Genomic DNA, 18,144 nt, shown 5'->3' on the forward strand with positions numbered 1-18,144 from the left:
ACTGATGTAAGTGGGAAAATTTAAGAAGACTGGAAGAGTGCTAATGTGCCAATATTCAAAAAGGACAAGTGGGATGACTTAGGTAACTATAGACCAGGTAGGCTGACATCAATCCAGGGCAAATAATGGAAAAAGCTGAAACAGGATTTAATAAAGAACTAAACGTTGGAAATATAATCAATGCCAGTCAGTCAACATGGTTTTAATGGAAAATAGGTCTTCTCAAATAAATGTGATTTTATTTTATTCTTTGATGAGATTACAAGTTTGGTTGATAAAGGTAATTGCCTAGATCAGGGGTTCCCAAACTTGGTTCACAGCTTGTTCAGGGTAAGCCACTGGTGGGTCGCGAGCTGCTTTGTTTACCTGAGTAAACCCAGGTATGGCTGCTCGCAGCTCCCAATGGCCGTGGTTCATGGATCTATCCTTAAAAATCTATGAATATGTGTTACTGGGCTAGATGGACCTTTGCTCTGACCCAGTATGGCCATTCTTATGTTCTTATTCCTTTCTGTAATTTTAAGCATCCATTTTTTAAAAATTTGGCCTAAATTGGCTTTTTAGCATATACAGTTTCTAAGTTTTACAACATCTTTTTTCTTGTCTGTTTATCATAAATGGGAAATAGGAACCACTGGAAGCTGTTGGATGTCATTTTGTATCATCATCACCCCACAGCAACTCAGTAATATTGAACTTCATACGACATCACCACCTGGGATGAGTGGGAAAAGGGCAGCCATCTAGGTATATATTGTGTTTATGCATGGCCAAGTTTAATTCTCCTTGACTGCCACATCAAAATGCAAACTGTGCTAAATGCTAATCACAGGTATCTGTGATTCAATGCTTTTCAACAACAATTTATTAACGTGGGAAGAAGCTAGCATGGGGCAAGATGTTTTTATTCACGAAAATGTATTTAAATAATTCGTAAATACCATCAAAATGTGATTATGAAAACAGCAGAGTTAATCTGTGGGGTTTTTGCTGTTTGAAAGTAATGTCATAGTTAAGTGAACAAAATATTATTTATTTATTATTAGCTGAGCATGTGAGGGAGCCTCAAAAACATAAATTGGCTCCTAGCATTGATAAATATGATTTTTTTAAGAGAAAACATACTGTCCCTGTGTATTTAGCACTGTACAGCAGTAACTTGTGCTAACACTGAAAGCTATGTTACTCTTTCGTATCATTGCTAGTTAGCATTGTAGCGATTGTCTACATAGAAAGTTTTTAAAGTTGCAAATCTTTCTCTATGAACAGTTACCAGTGCAGCAATCTTCACTCTCCTCTGGATCTGGACTTCTTTCATAGGAAAAGGGTTAGATGCTCCATTTGAGTGATCTTGCCATGACCCAGACTGTTTAGGAACTCTGTCAGAAGAAGTAGTAATAGCAGGAGGTAAGAGCCTCTTTCATTGGGGAGCTCTTAAACTCTGCTGTACAAGGAAGGAAATCTCAGTCATGATGAGGACTTTTTGTAAAGTGTGCCTGGCCCCATGACTAAAGTTACTTTATACAACAGGCATAGCTGGTTGAACAATATTCTAAGATCTACAGAAAGAAGGGGCCTTTTTCCTACACACCTTGTAATATCAACAGGTGGAAGGGAATCTAATAACTCTAGATTAAAACAAAAACAAAGCAAAAGCAGGAAAATTAAAATACAAAAAATTACCATAATATTTTAGTTGTTTAATGGAATTTCTTATTCTTTGTAAAGACAAACAATATTGAAAAGAAATAAATGATGTGGAACTATTTAGTGGGTGGAGCTAAAATATTGTCATGCAGAAGATGCACATACAAAAAAAGTAAGGGTTCATTCATAACCCTGTTTCATTCCATACAAACCAAGGTCATATGCAACAACTTTCGAATGTCACCAAACTAACCACAGACTGTGGGAAGTCTGCAAGAGACAGTTAAGTGCTTGTGTGTTTAAATTTTAAATATACAATTTTAAACACCTAAGCACTTAAATGGGTCCTACTGACTTCCCAGGGTCTGTGGGAATTCTCACAGACTTTTTAAAGGCTTTCCTGTGGAGCCAGGTTTTATTCAATGGTTTCAGAGTAGCAGCTGTGTTAGTCTGTATCCGCAAAAAGAAGAACAGGAGTACTTGTGGCACCTTAGAGACTAACAAATTTATTAGAGCATAAGCTTTCGTGGACTACAGCCCACTTCTTCGGATGCATATAAAATGGAACATATATTGAGGAGATATATATACACACATACAGAGAGCATAAACAGGTGGGAGTTGTCTTACCAACTCTGAGAGGCCAATTAATTAAGAGAAAAAAACTTTTGAAGTGATAATCAAGCTAGCATTGTTTTATTCAATATGCACCTTCACTTCCAATGAGACAGGGCTTCAAATACTTTTAGTATGACACAAATTCCACACGACTTATTTACAGATACAATGTGCAGCACATACCATTAGAACATTAGGAAATGGTTATTAAAATATCAGTGTCAACTGAAGCCATAATGAGAGCCACTTCAATTTAGGCTTAAAAAGTTTCTTTTATCCTTTATTATGTGTGTCTTAAGACAATGGTATTGTGGCATTGTCAAACCAGGTGCCATTTCATGCCAAAGCCCCAGGCCTCACTGAACACTTACAAATGCATAGCTGGAAGCTCAGCCAATTCACTTGTGTATTAGTATAGCTCAAAGTGTTTGTTAAATATATAACATATTTGGTGTTCAAACTTCACGAAAACTAATAGGATGTTTCCATGCATTGTTTTCACTTATCTGTATCCTGTTATAATGTAATAGCAAGCTTTTACATTGTGTACACCCCTATAACTAAATCAAACAAGAAAGAGGCCTTGTGTAATGCAAATGAGGAACTTTAACAAGAAAGTACTAATTCTTGCACATTTGAAGGCAAGTGGCAAGTGTGATGAAAAGAGATCAAAGACTCTAAATGTGCTCCTCTCTGCCAATGAAAGAAAAAGCCCAGGTGGGCGGTGACCTTGTCATCTTGTTTTCTGTGAGAAAAAGTTATAAGTACAGATCCTTCATAAGGTGAGTGCATAACTGGTTGGAAACCCATTCCCAGAGAGTAGTTATCAGTGGTTCATAGTCAAGCTGGAAGGGCATAATGAGTGGAGTCCCACAGGGATCAGTTTTGGGTCCAATTCTGTTCAATATCTTCATCAAATGATTTCAATAATGGCATAGAGAGTACACTTGTATAGTTTGCAGATGATATGAAACTAGGAGGGGTTGCAAGTGCTTTGGAGGATAGGATTAAAATTAAAAATGATCTAGACAAACTGTAGAAATGGTCTAAAGTAAATAGGATGAAATTCAATAAGGACAAATGCAAAGTACCCCACTTAGGAAGGCACAATCAATTGTACACATACAAAATGGGAACTGGCTGCCTCAGAAGGAGTACTGCAGAAAGGGATCTGGGGGTCATAATGGATCATTAACTTACAGGGCCGGCGCTTCCACTAGGCGACCCCAGACGGTAGCCTAGGGTGGCAGGATTTGGGGGGGCGGCATTTTGCCGTCCTCAGCGGCAATTTGGCGGTGGGGGTCCTTCTGTTCTGCGTCTTCGGGGCACTTCAGTGGTGGGTCCTTCACTCGCTCTGGGACCTGTCACCGAAGCACCCCGAAGACGCGGAGCGGAAGGACCCCCACCACCGAATGTTCTGAGGAGGAGCGCTACCACCTAGGGTGGCAAAAACCCTGGTGCCTCTCCTGCAAATTAAATATGAGTTAATACAGTAGTGTTGTAAGCAAGACATGACAAGTAATTCTTCTGCTTTACTCCACGCTGATTAGGCCTCAACTGGAGTATTCTGTCCAGTTCCGGCCACCACATTTCAGGAAAGATGTAGACAAATTGGAGAAAGTCCAGAGAAGAGCAACAAAAATGATTAAAGGTCTAGCAAGCGCAGCCTATGGGGGAAGATTGAAAAAATGGGGTTTGGTTTTGTCTGGAGAAGAGAAGACTGAGAGGGGACATGATAACTGTTTTCAAGTACACAAAAGGCTGTTACAAGGAGGGGGAAAAATGTTCTCCTTAACTTCGGGGGATAGGACAAGACACAGTGGGCTTAAAATGCAGTAAGGGCAATTTAGGTTGGACATTAGGAAGAGTTTCCAAACTATCAGGGTAGTTAAGCACTGGAATAAATTGCCTTGGGAGCTTGTGGAATCTCCGTTAGTGGAGATTTTTAAGCGTAGGTTAGATGAACACCTGTCAGGGATGGTCTAGATAATACTTAGTCCTACCATGAGTGCAGGGGATTAGACTAGAGGACCTCTTGAGGTCCTTTCCTGTCCTACAATTCTATTATTTCCTTTTCTTACTTAATAAATGTTAGTTAATTTACTATAGACTTGGCTACCAGCGTTATCTTTGGTGTGCAATCTAAGATGCAACTTGATTTGGGTGAGTGAATGGCCTCTTAAGATTGGGAATAACCTAAAATATTTGTGATTTTTGGTATAAGTGACCATTTATCACATAATCCAGTTTGCCTGGGTGGCAAGATAGATTGCAGTGTCTAAAGGGACTGTCTGTGACTCCATTATAAGACTGTTGTAGTACTTTGGGGGTTCACATTTGGTACTGAATTGGTAAAATCTAATTATAGAACACACTACCATTTTGGGGTGTCTGCTCTGCTTTTGAGAGTTTCTGTGAGGTAGGCATTCGGGGTTGTGAGCCACTCCAGACAGCCTGACAGATATCACCTATGAATTGCATACACTTGCAAAAACAGATAAGGCAAGCAAGATAATTGATCAAGTTACCTCTCCTGGGGATTAGGTCACTCTTTTCAAATCTCTGGTCTCTGCTATGTTCGCCCCTGTATCTTTTTTACTCTTTTGTTGTCAATCACCTATCTTTTATCCCCTGATCCATAACTTTGCACAGACTCAGTTTACCAAGTTACCTCATCTGTGTACTTATCCATTCTAAACCCCTAATTAAAACACTCTCAGGCATAAAACACAATAATTAACAAACTAATACATTTTTGCTTATCCTGCTAAAAATTACTTTAAACAGTCTATGTCTGCCATTCCCACTGGTTCCATCCAGTTGTTTTTATCTTTCTGGTCTTTTTTTGTGTCCTTGGGTTTTTACTTGTTAGCTTGCCTTGGGGGGGGGGGGGGGGGAGGAGGAGGAAGGAGGGGGAAAGAGATGAGACATATGAAGCTAACAATTCCTTCATGACACTGCTTCACCCTGCTATTTGCATAGGCCAAGGATTTTACAGACACACAAACAAGACTTCATGGTTTACACAACCCTGAAGCTGTTTCAGCTAAGTTCTGATATGCTGCATCAAAGACACATATAAAAAGCAAAAAATCCTTTATATTTTCTTATATTAGATACAATATTCATTTCTCTAACATTATTTACTATGTGTATTTGACTAACACAATTCACTTATACGGTTTTCTAACAGTGATATGAACTCTTGTCCCCTGGGAACTAGACTGACAACACTAAGTCATCTAATACAGAAATAAGATTTTGAAAAATATCTATCTATCAATACACAAAACCTATTTACACAGTTACAGTAACTTACCTCTGCTGTTGTAGAAAAATAGATCAAAATTCCTCCTATCACAGGATACAGCATCTCAGAAGGCTTTACATATGATCACCCTGTTTCACCAAGGCATCATATGGGATGCCCTGGGGCTTTTTAAGACACTGTGAATCTGAATCACCTTTCACACTGTGGTGGCTTTATGGTAAAAGGAAATTCATATAAAAACATGAGATATAATAAGACCCTAATAAGAAAGGAGAATATGCTTGCTTAACTAAGGACTGTAAATTAAAGTAATCAGAAACAAATGTACTGTTGCCCTTTTCTGACCCCGGCAGCTAATTAAGTTTTCAGGCCCTCGGGATGTTCCAATTAGAAGCAGAAATTGAGGCTGGTATTTTCTTTGATGCAATCGTCTTCATTTACAAGGAAAGTACGAAGTCCTGTTTCTCTGAATGCAGGCGGAACCAAGAACAAAAGGTCAACAAAAGCTGCTGCTGCGGGATGCATTGACGCAGCAACAGCAGCAGGGTTTGCCCTCCCGTTCCCACTCTCCCCACAGCTTGCTCTCCTCACTCACTCCCGGGACTCTTGGGCTGGATGCGGCTCCACCTGAGCTGCCTGGCGCTGAGCACCATGTCTCAGCTCCTCTTCCCGATATTGAAGATGCCCCCGCTCAGAGGGCCGTTGGCAAAGCAGGCAGCGGGAAGCACTGGGACTACAGCAGCAGGGAAGGAGAAGCAGCCCCATGTAGCTGAGCTCAGCCTGCGGCTACTTCCCTTCCCGCGCTGCATGGACGCAGGATGAGTGCTGCTGCCAGAGGAGCCGTTACCTCCTCGCTGCTGAGCATCCTGGCAAGAGGCATCCTGAGAAATTGGGGGGGCACATGACCTGGCATCCACCCAGGCATTGCCTCTGACCAGACCAAAAAGCTCTCTCTAGCGTTTTCCAGGGTCACACTGTGCATACAAGCTGTTGCTTGGCTTTCTTCCCACCTCGGAGTCTCTCTCTCTCTCTCTCCACACACCCACCCACCCCCTACCCCAGTCACAATACCCAGTGAAACCCTTCCACCCATATGCTGCTAGTTTCCAGGCAGACTCTAATTAAGCCTTCTTTTAGTTACAGCCCCTTAGGAGTTTCTTACACCGAAAGTGAAAGGTGCATTCAAACTTAATCTCCAAGGCTATGTCTACACTGCAATTAGATATCTGCAGCTGGCCCTGCCAGCTGATTTGGGCTTTCAGGACTTGAGCTAAGGGGCTGTTTAATTCCAGTGTAGACGTTCAGGCTCGGGCTGGAACTTGGGGTGCAGCCCGAGCCTTAACATCTGCACTGCAACTAAACAGCCCCTCAGCCTGAGCCCCACAAGCCCAGGTCAGCTGCCATGGACCAGCTGCAGGTGTCTAATTGCAGTGGAGACATATGCAAAGAGGTTTGTGATCCAAGCAGTCACTAGTAGTTTTCAGCATAACAGTGTAGAGGCAGATTTCACAGGAATTAATTCATCTGTTTTCTGTAGTTCTAGCCTCAGGTGAAAGTTCTAAAGATTTAGGAGTGATATTGATCTTTTTCAAAAATGCCACATTAGCATTATGCATTGTGCTGTCACTCTCAGTCTCACCTTCTAAAGATAAACCTCAATCACAGATCACATTTTGCAAGGAAGGATAAATATCTCATGCACTTTAGAGGATCTAACCATAATATGCTTACAAATCTATTGCATAAAGCTGGTTTTTAAATACCAAATGCTCTATCACTGATCTAGTAATTTTGTGCAGTTTATTGTAAGATGGCTGTGCTGATCTTTCTTTGTTGCAAACTGCTTTCATGATGCATTAACTTCTTTAAAAAAAAAAAAGCTCCACTATTATTTGAATGAGAAAAAGTTAGTAAAAAAATCTTTTTAAAAGTTTGGATATACCTCTGTAAATAGTTATCCACAAACTATTTAGCTGATTTCTACTTCAGGATAACCTTAGACGCATTATGGCTTCATGCATTCATTTGTTTTGAATGATATTTTGTTGTGTTTAGTAAAATGCATATAGGAAATAAGTCTGTAAACTAATACAACAATGAGGAATCAGGAAAATATTAAATTAACTGCATATTGAATGGTTCTGCAGCATAGTATCACAGGATGATCACTGATTTACAGAGGCTGTTTTTTTTCATAAGTAATTTGATTGGATTTTCAGAATATACAATATTTGTAAACAATAAGACAACTTTTTGTAGCTCCTCCCACAATGAAAAAGGGTTTACTGTACAAGTGAAGCTAATTGTCACCACAGGATTTTCTCTCAAAGGAAAATTAAGTTTATGGAATCGGTAAGGCCTATATATATATGACAGAAGTAAATATAATATAAAGGCGTATCATTTCTCAGAGTTTTATTTAATGATTTTCTGTTTCTAAATATTACTTCATTATGCAATGTAATTGGGTGAATGTAACTGCTATTTGGGTGCTGTGGGTAGCTCCCAAGGCCAATGTAAATCCTACAGAAACATGATACAAATATTGGTTGCTTTTGATATAACTATTTTACAAAACCAATACTGCAATTAGATGTCTCCAGAATAAATATATCAATACATCACCATGTCGTAAGTGTCACTAAATCTTGTATGAAAGGCCTTTATTGCTAGAAAACATAGGGACCAGTCCAGTCCCACTGAAGTCAATAGAACGTCCATTGATTTGAATAATGCAGGCTTAAGCTCTTAATACAGATGTAACTTTAACAGCTACAAACAAGACAGGACGCATCTTGTATGAGTTTCTAAATACACTTTGATAAAGGCACAAAGATTAGATAAGAACCATTGATCTAAGGACAATTTTTATTTATTTATTTTTTAATATTTGCTTTTTGAAAGGGGTGACAAATTGTGTAGGTTTCTAAATTCTGCTAGAAGAATACCACCAACCATACTTTTTTTCTATTGCTCAGTAAGAAATGTGTGAGCAGCATTGATTCACTTCCACTAGCTATGTTTTATGACAACTGACAGACTATTTACAGTTTTCACAATAGCTTAGTCATGGGATTTAAATGAACATGTTCCAGTTCAGGGTCTGATCCTGCTATGAAAATTGAGAATATCATCTCTGTTTTTAACCAGAAAATGTGAGTGTTACATGTGGAGTTTTAAAGGAGTCAGCCACCTTGTGAGAGTCCTCCTGCTCCAGATCCTTCCTGATCTCAAAGCAAGTTCACTTGCATCTGGTGCTACTTCTTTTTTCTCCCCTTGCCAGACAGTTTCCCTGACAACAAGCCCTCCAGCTCTCTTCTTAGCTGGCCAGTCCCAGGGATTAACTGGTCTCTCTTCCAAACTGCCTTCATCTCCACTAACTGGAGAAGAAGCCCATTTCTCCCATCTTCCAAAATTTTAATTTGAAATTCCAGGCCTCGCTTGTCTGTGGCTCTTTCATCCAAGGTCAGATGTCTGATTTCCTCCATAGTGGCTAGTTCCTGCTGACACCTCTCTGAAGAGAGGTCAATCCTTCTACATAGAATCATAGAAGATTAGGGTTGGAAGAGACCTCAGGAGGTCATCTAGTCCCACTCCCTGCTCAAAACCATCTTCCCCTCCCAGCACTGTATTGTACATTTGGCATCGCTAAAAGATGTTGCCATGACTGCAGCATCCACTTGTATGCAGCCATAGGAATTTGTGTCTGGGACATAGGAACTCCTCTTAATCTGCAGGACAGGCCCTATGATGATGAGCAGGACAAACATCTGGATGTGCATGAAAGGTGAAAGAAAGAGATCTTTGTTGTAATACCCTTTATGCTATTCCTGGACAAGGGAGGGATCATACAGAGAAAAATATAAACACTGAGAAAGCACAAATCATTCATAATGATAGAGAAAGTGATAAGGGAGTACACTGAATTCTAAGGTTATAAAAAAACAGAACAAAATAGGAACAGTAGTCAATCTGTGGGAGTCCATCAAACACTCCCATTCCTTTCTGAGCTTTAATATAGTCTCCTAATACCACCCACTGCATATTTTCTTGGGTTCCCTGGAGATTGACACAGAATCTCTGCAAGACAAAAATACATTTAATTGTCTCAAACCACTGTCCAGACTTTGACTCACACTTGAAGACAATAGATATTGTGTCTTACACCATGAAACAGTCTGGGTAACCTGCCCTCTAGCATGTTTATCAGAGTTTTCTTCAAGTTTCCAATCAGTTTCCAAGCTGTACAAGGTTCGGGATAATGATCTATTATTTCTCCAGTAGTCTTGCAGATGTGGTCTCAGAATATGTATAATCTAGGGACAGATCACCAACAATGAAGGCAGGGACTGTGTTTTCTTCTATGGTTGTACAATCAAGGCCAGCTCTAACTTTTTTGCCAGGCAAAAAAAAAGAGCGCCGCCCCACCATAACACCCCCCACCCCAAGCGCCACGCCATCAAACCCCCAGCCCCCTCCAAGCGCCGTGCCGCCCAAACCCGAGGCCGCCCCTGAGCGCCGCGCTGGGCCGCCCAAACCCCCACCTCCCCCGAGCGCTGGTCCAGGCCGCCCAAACCCCGAGCGCCACTCCACGCCAACCTCTCCCCCCCCCCACTGCGCCGCTGAAGCCCCCGCCCCCACTAGTGCCACGCCACTGAAACAAAAACAAACAAACAAAAAACCTCGAGCACCTCCCCACTGAACCAAAAAAACAAAAAACCCCAAGCACCCCCTGCCACCCCAAGATTGGCCGCCCCAAGCATGTGCTTGGTCAGCTGGTGCCTAGAGCTGGACCTGTGTACAATGCCTTGAACAGAGAGGCCTCAAATTTGTTTGAGCATAAGCTTTTGTGGGCTACAAATTTGTTAGTCTCTAAGGTGCCACAAGTACACTGAAAATGACCCACTTAGGAAGAGCTACAAAAGATAACTATACTTGTGATAGTGAATAAAGACAAGAAAAACAACAACAACAAGAGACACCATCAATAAATCCCCACTGGCTAATATATTCTGCACCAGATGAAACAAAGACAAGTATTAGTAGCAATTTTAAAAAAAGTCAGCACTCAGGTCCAGAGCTCAAACAGTTAGTCTCTTTCTACTCAGGTTTTTCCTCTTCCATTTTATGTTGAATTCATGCATAACTGCCCTTCTTTTTGTTGCTTCTTGTGTTTGATCATCGTCAACTCTCTTTTATATGACTGAAATTTTAACCCTTGCCTATTTTCTTTATAATTATTCAATTTTTAATCCTTACTTGTTTCCTATTTTTAACCATCACTATTTTAAATTTAAATTTTAATATAAGTCTCACCTTATTTTATGTATATCCACACCAGATTCTGGGGTGGTAGGTTTAGGCTCCCTGCTACCAGATTGTGGCTATAAAGCTAGTATATTCTGCTCCAGGAAGATTAGCCAGTAGCATAGAGATACCATAAGGACTCCTAACCCTTCCCTTCCCGGCTGTTGGCATAGGAAGGATGCATGACCAGGACACGCCTATGCTGTCCCAATCCCTAGTTGCTGTTTTGCCCCTAATGGGCCCATCTTGCAGGCTCTACCTGTGCCCTTTTTGACTTGCACATATTGTAGCCTTAACTTTAGTCCTAACCCAAACCTGGCTTTTCAAAAGGCTGCTGTTTTACTCATCCCATCTCCAAACACTCTCAGGGCTTGTCTTCACTACTGGGGAGATCAACGCTGCTGCAAGCAGCAGGTGTCGATTTAGCGGGTCTAGTGAAGACCTGCTAAATCGACTGCAGCGGGCTCTCCATTATTCATGTAGCTGGAGTAGCGTAACTTAGGTCGACTTCCTCTGGTAATGAAGACAAGCCCATAGTGACATATTTTCAAAGAACGGTGTGTGGGGACAGTTATTTATTTACTGAAATTTGACATACAATTTGAACTCAGCCCATACAACGTTTTGAGCATCCTGCCAATAGTTCAATTTAAAACATCAACTCAGCAGCATAAAACAAATACATTAATTTCAGCAGATTTCAGTAATCAAATGGAGGTAATAATTTACCTCCACCAGCAGACAATAAAAATGAAAAATCTCCATGAAAGCCTCTAACTCCCAACTCATACCCAGTAACATTCCCTCAATCTTCCCCAAAACCCTAGCAAAGTTTAGCTGTGCAGTTCTTTTGTTAGCATAATATGTTATAACCTCATGGTACACTTGGAAGATTTAACCCTGAAACAGTGGTTATCAACCCACTGAAGGTTAAAAAAAAACATGGTGGACCTTTCTATCATGTTATATTCATATCATACTGACACCGTGCCTCAGTGGGTCACAAATGAGAATACAAAATTCAGGACAGACCACTGAGAACTGGGGCAGACTCACCCTAAACTTGTAGTTAGTCTATTATTAGACTATACCAAGCCAATATCAAAAGTGAATTTCTGTCTCACCACACTAGTTAACAAGAAGCCAAAATTGCAGTCTCCTTGGGCATTCCAGCCAGACATTAGACTTTATGATGAGTGGTTACTGAAAACCAATTTCATCAAATATAGGGTCCTTCTAATCCCAAGGGATCAGCCACTTAGCCAGGTCAATATAACTCAGATTTTATCCAATAATCACGCTGATGCCAATCTTTTAGTAACTAAAAACTAAAGGTTTAATAATAAAAAAAGAAGATAGTTATAAATGATATAATATATCATATATATATACACAAGTAATTTTTCAGTGTTCATAGATCAGGATCATAGTAGTGATGGAATAAACTGCCAGCTTGCAAAAGTCTCTCCCTGGAATTTCCCAAACAGGTTGAGGATCATTAGTCCTTGTTTAGAACATCCTTGTAGGAAATCCAGAGGAATTTTCATATATTAAAAATGCAGAAAAACTGTAACAGTTAGCAATTATATAACTTTCTAAGCCATGTTCAGACATTAATTTAAATGATCGATACTAATTTATTATAAAAATTATAGTACTAGTATTTTTCACTAATAATTAATAATACTTAGCATTTGTACAGTGCCTTTTATCTCAGAATCTCAATGCTCTGGAAAAAAGTGAATAACTATAAAATAAGCTGTAAAAGTAGATGAATTCAGACTGCTGAATTTTTGTATGTGAAATAGGTTATACACATATAATTCAGGATTTCAAGGAATAATTTAAATCCAGGATTAGATTAAAGGCCAAAGATTAAGTATCTTTGACTGCAAACTGTTGCTACATTTGGGAAGCAGTGTGTGTGTGTGTGTGTGTGTGTGCGCGCAGGTGTGGATGTGTGTGTAAGAGAGAGAAAGGCTGATGGATCGTTGTTTTATATTATTATTCATTATTTCTATTACCAGAGGACTTAGGAGCCCTAGTCATGGATCACCAGAACCCCTATTGTGCTAGGTGCTGTACAAATACAGAACAAAAAGATGGTCCCAGCTCCAATAATCTTACAATCTAAGTATAAGCCAAGAGACAACAGATAGATACAGACAGATGGGAGAGTACAAAGAAACAATGAGATAATATTGGTCAGCATGAAAGCCAGTGATATCAGGACCAGCAGCCTAACCATTGTAAAGATTTTTGTAGTTTTCACAGCAAAAGAGAGTTTTAGGGAGGGATTTGAAGGTGGGTAATTAGGAAACTTTATCAGTGTTTACAGGAAGCTCCTCCCAAGCTTGAGGGACACCATGTGAGAAATCATGAAGGTGCTTGGTTGAAAATTTGACAAGTGGCATCAGGGGCTGATCAGAGGCGGGAGTCAACATCTCAATAACGAATGAGAAATGATAGGTCAACTGAAATAAGAAACTGATTTTAACTTTCTATTTTCAGAGTTTAGAACTGATTTTAAGCAAATCTCTCAATCTTTCTGTGCCTCAGTTCCCCATATGTAAAGTGGAGAGAATAATACTCTCTTTATCCCACTCTTTATCCCTATTTAGAATGTAAGATGTTAGATCTCGAAATATACGTTTGTAGATCACCTTGAATAATGTGAGGATGACTGAGTAGTTTATAGGCAGTGCATTCAGGTCCCAGTTTCCCCTGGGTGCATAGCCTTGAATGCCCCTCCCCACAACAGGCTGAGCTTTTCTTGAATTTGTTTGGGGGTCATGGTGAATAATCAGCTGAACATGAGGTCCCAGTGTGATGTTCTGGCCAAAAGAGCTAATATGAGTTTGGGATATATAAATATAGAGTAGGAGGATAAACTAGAGAGGGTTCAGAGAAGAGCAATGAGAATGATTAAAGGATTGAAAACATGCCTTGTAGTGATAGATTCAAAGAGCTTATGCTATTTAGCTTAATAAAAAGAAGGTTAAGCGGTGACTTAGTTGCAGTCTATAAGTACCTAGCTGGAGAACAATTATTTTAATAATGGGATCAATCTAGCAAAGAGGGTATAACCTGATCCAGTGGGTGGAAGTTGAAGCTATACAAATTCAGCCTGGAAATAAGATGTAAATTTTTAATGGTGAGAGTAATTAATCATTGGAACAATTTACCAAGAGCCATAATGGATGCTCCATCACTGAACATTTTTTAAATCAAGATTGGATATTTTTTCTAAAAGATGTGCTCTAGTAATTATTTTGTAGAAGTTCTATGGCCAATGTTATATAGGCGGTGAGACAAAATAATCACAAGTATCGGGGGTAGCCGTGTTAGTCTGTATCTACAAAAACAACAAGGAGTCTGGTGGCACCTTAAAGACTAACAGATTTATTTGGGCATAAGCTTTTGTGAGTAAAAACCTCACTTCTTCGGAGGCATCACGAAAGCTTTACTCACGAAAGCTTATGCCCAAATAAATCTGTTAGTCTTTAAGGTGCCACCAAAATAATCACAGTAGTCCCTTCTGGGCATGGAATCTATGAATGTGGCTCTGATCAAGATCTACATGCTACTTTAGTACAAATACTAATAATAATTCAGTAATTCTGCCTTTTAAAATATGCTTTAAAAGGAAGACAAAGTCCAGTCTATACTATTGAATGCTATCCCAGTAACAGCCTATTGTGGGAATACATTGGAGTACCTTGTTTTGTTGTTCACTATCAGCGCTCATTGGAGCCTAATGGTGTCTTAGAAGCAGAGGCACAAGAGAAGATCAATGTGACAAAAAAGAAAAGAGTACAACCCTGTGGTGTGTGGAGAAAGCACTCAGTCAAACACGTGAGCGTGGCTTCTTTATCATCTGTAAATCTCTGTAAAATACGGCAATCTAAAAAGCTCAAGAGAATTGTAAAAATAGCACTTCATTTTCTGTTCTTCAAAGATTTTTGCCCCATTATTTTCTTTTCATTACTCCCTCCTCCCAAGACTGTTAAATATTTTAAAAAGAGTGACATGTTGCTTCTTCTGTGCTGGATTCCCCACCCCCCATTGACCTAAAACATTTTTTTTAAATTCTAGAAGAGTTAAAAGCTTTGGCAATAATTAAACAGGCTTCGCTTAGTTATTTAATAAAAACTTTGTTTAATTTAAATCTGTCACAGTTTATGAGGGGATGAAATTATTCCTTAACTTCTTGTGACTGTGGCATTAAAAGTCTTTCTGCAGAGATTGAAAAATAAACTGAAAGCCTGTTCTCCCAATCTGGCTGTCATAACGAGGACTGAGCAATACCCAGGGTTGGTAATGGGTTACAGAACTTTTACCTCTAGGTTGCTGGTTTGAATCTGGATGAGTTTGGTAGGGAACATTCGTCATTATCGGATTTCACAGAGGCCTCCAAACAAGCCTCACATAAAACACTAATAATCACTGCTTTACACCAGCTGAGGATTTTGGGTCAATGTCTTCATTGGTATTTGTCCAGTGGACCCCAAGCCTGACTGGGGCCATAGAGCACTACCACAATGCAATACAATAATAAGAATATACATTTCTACAGTGACCAAAACATTCTGTATTAACCCTTTAGCTATCTTTGCTGTTCCGTAAACGCTACAGAGACTCACATGCTCATCTCTTCCTAGAACTACTAGTTAAATAGCCAGCTAGTAATCTTTTATCCATCCATCCTAGATTCAAAGAGTTCAATCCTGAGGCCCACTCTGGTCCCTTTCCACCACTCCCATAGTGTATAGGAGCTGGAAACCAGCCATATGTCCTCAACTGGGGATTCTCCTAGTGTTGGTGAGTCCCTAGGTGGCATAGAGCCAGCTTAGTTGCCTGAGGAGCACGTTGAGGTGTTCCTAGGAGGAAGGTGACTCCCCAATATGCACAGGACTCTGGCAAGTCCCAACTGGTGGATGTTGCCATAACTAGGTAGGTGTGCTTCACAGTGGCCATGGAGCCATTTGATCTTGAGTTAGAATGGGGAAAAGAGAGATACCTCTCACTTCCTCTTCCTGACAAGATGACTGCAGCCTTAAATGGTGGGGCTGAAGGAGGCTTTGGTTTTCCAGTAGGTTCTCTGCATATGATGGTGGCAGAGTCTGTTTGTTTGGAGGCTGATGTAGAAGTTAGTGTGCACAGACTGGTAGATTTGGTGTTACTATCAGCCAATGTTATGGGACTTGGGGTTTGTGGTCCCTGGGGGTTTGTGTCCCCAGGCCAAAGGTACCTGTGGGGAATCTGTCTTAGGAACTGCAGTGAGTGGAGGTAAGAGGGGGGAGGATTTGGGGGGAAGGGATAGGTGATAGGATGAGGTTACTCACCCTGTGCAGTAACTGACGTTCTTCGAAATGAGTGTCCCTGTGGGTGCTCCACTCTAGATGTCCCTGTGGGTGCTCCACTCTAGGTGTTGGTGAGTCCCTGCGCCTTCACTCGGAGATTTTTCGTAGCAGTACTCGTACTGGCCACGCATGCGCAGAGGCTGCCCTCCCCGCAGTGAGTCTAGGATAATAGTGCGCATGCGTGGCCAATCTCCTCAGTTCCTTCTCTACAACGGAGGCTACCCTAACTCCGAAGTAGAGGGGAGGAGGGTGGGTGGGTAGTGGAGCACCCACAGGGACACTCATCTCGAAGAACGTCAGTTACTGCACAGGGTGAGTAACCTCCTCTTCTTCTTCGAGAGATGTCCCTGTGGGTGCTCCACTCTAGGTGACTTAAAAGCCGTGTATCTTAAGGAGGTAGGGACTTCGGATCTGATAGGAACGCCGTTCATAGTACAGCCCTGCCCAAACGTATATCAGATAGAGGGCCTTGAGTAAGGGCATAGTGTTTAACAAATGTGTGTGCTCAGAGGACCAGGTAGCTGCTTTACAGATATCAGCCAGGGGAACTTTGCGTAAGAATGCTACAGAGGCAGCCATAGATCTAGTGGAGTGCGTCCTGATGCCCTCTGGGGGTGTAACTTTCTTCATCTGATAGCACAATCGGATGCACTGAGAAATCCAGTTCGAAAGTCTCTGAGTAGAAATAGGCGTACCTCTGGAACGCTCCGCGATGGAAACAAAAAGTCTGGAAGAATTTCTAAAAGGTTTGATTCTATCCAAATAGAAGGACAAGGCCCTGCGTACGTCTAGTGTATGCATTGAGGCTTCGAACGAGTTCGCATGTGGCTTTGGGAAAAAGGTTGGTAAGTGAATCGGCTCATTAATGTGGAATGAGGAGTGTACCTTAGGAAGAAAATTGGGGTGTAACCTGAGGGTAACCTTGTCTTTGAAAAATATCGTATATGGTGGGTCTGCCATAAGAGCTGCTATTTCTCCTGCCCGCCTGGCGGAGGTAATTGCCACTAAAAATGCTGTTTTCATTGAAAGGTGTAAAAGGGAACACGTGGCTAGGGGTTCAAATGGTTGTTGGGTTAGGCAAGAGAGAACTAGATGAAGGTCCCACGGGGTGGTGGGTGGTTTTATGTCTGGGTATAGGGTTTGGAGTCCCTTGAGGAAGCGCTTGGTGATAAGATGAGCAAATACCGAAGTATCATCAATTTTGTCATGAAAAGTTGTAATAGCAGCTAAATGGACCCTGATGGAACTGGAAGAAAGGCCGGATTGCTTAAGGTCCAATAGGTAGTCAAGTATGAGCGGAAGAGATGCTGATGTGGGACTAAGTTGTTTAGTTGAACACCAGTGTGTGAATCGTTTCCACTTACATAGGTAGATGGTGCGAGTAGACTGTGTTCTGCTGTGTAGGAGCACTCTTTGAACTTGTTCAGAACAATCTAGTTTGTTTTGGGAGAACCATGTAGGAACCATGCTTTGAGGTGGAGCATGGATAAGCTGGGGTGGAGAAAACAGCCGTGTTGTTGTGATAGGAGGTTCGGAATGAGAGGCAAGGGGATTGGAGGTCGAATCGACATTTTGGTGAGAAACGGAAACCAGGGCTGTCTGGGCCATGATGGGGCAATTAGGATCACCTTGGCTCCATCTGTTCATATTTTTATCAGGACCCTGTTCAGAACCGGTATCGGGGGAAACACATACAGTAAGTTTTGGTGCCATGGGATTATGAATGCGTCTCCCAGGGAATGTTTGCCTAGCCCTGCTCTGGAGCAAAAATTGGGACATTTCTTGTTTTTTGCAGTTGCAAAGAGGTCTATTGCTGGGTAGCCCCAAATGCGGAATATGTTGTGAATGGTGTGCACGTTTAATTCCCATTCGTGATCCCACGGGAAACGTCTGCTTAGTTCGTCCGCTGTGGTATTCATCTCTCCGGGAAGATAGGCC

This window comes from Trachemys scripta, chromosome 3 (genome assembly GCF_013100865.1).
Source record: "Trachemys scripta elegans isolate TJP31775 chromosome 3, CAS_Tse_1.0, whole genome shotgun sequence".
NCBI lineage: Eukaryota > Metazoa > Chordata > Testudines > Emydidae > Trachemys > Trachemys scripta.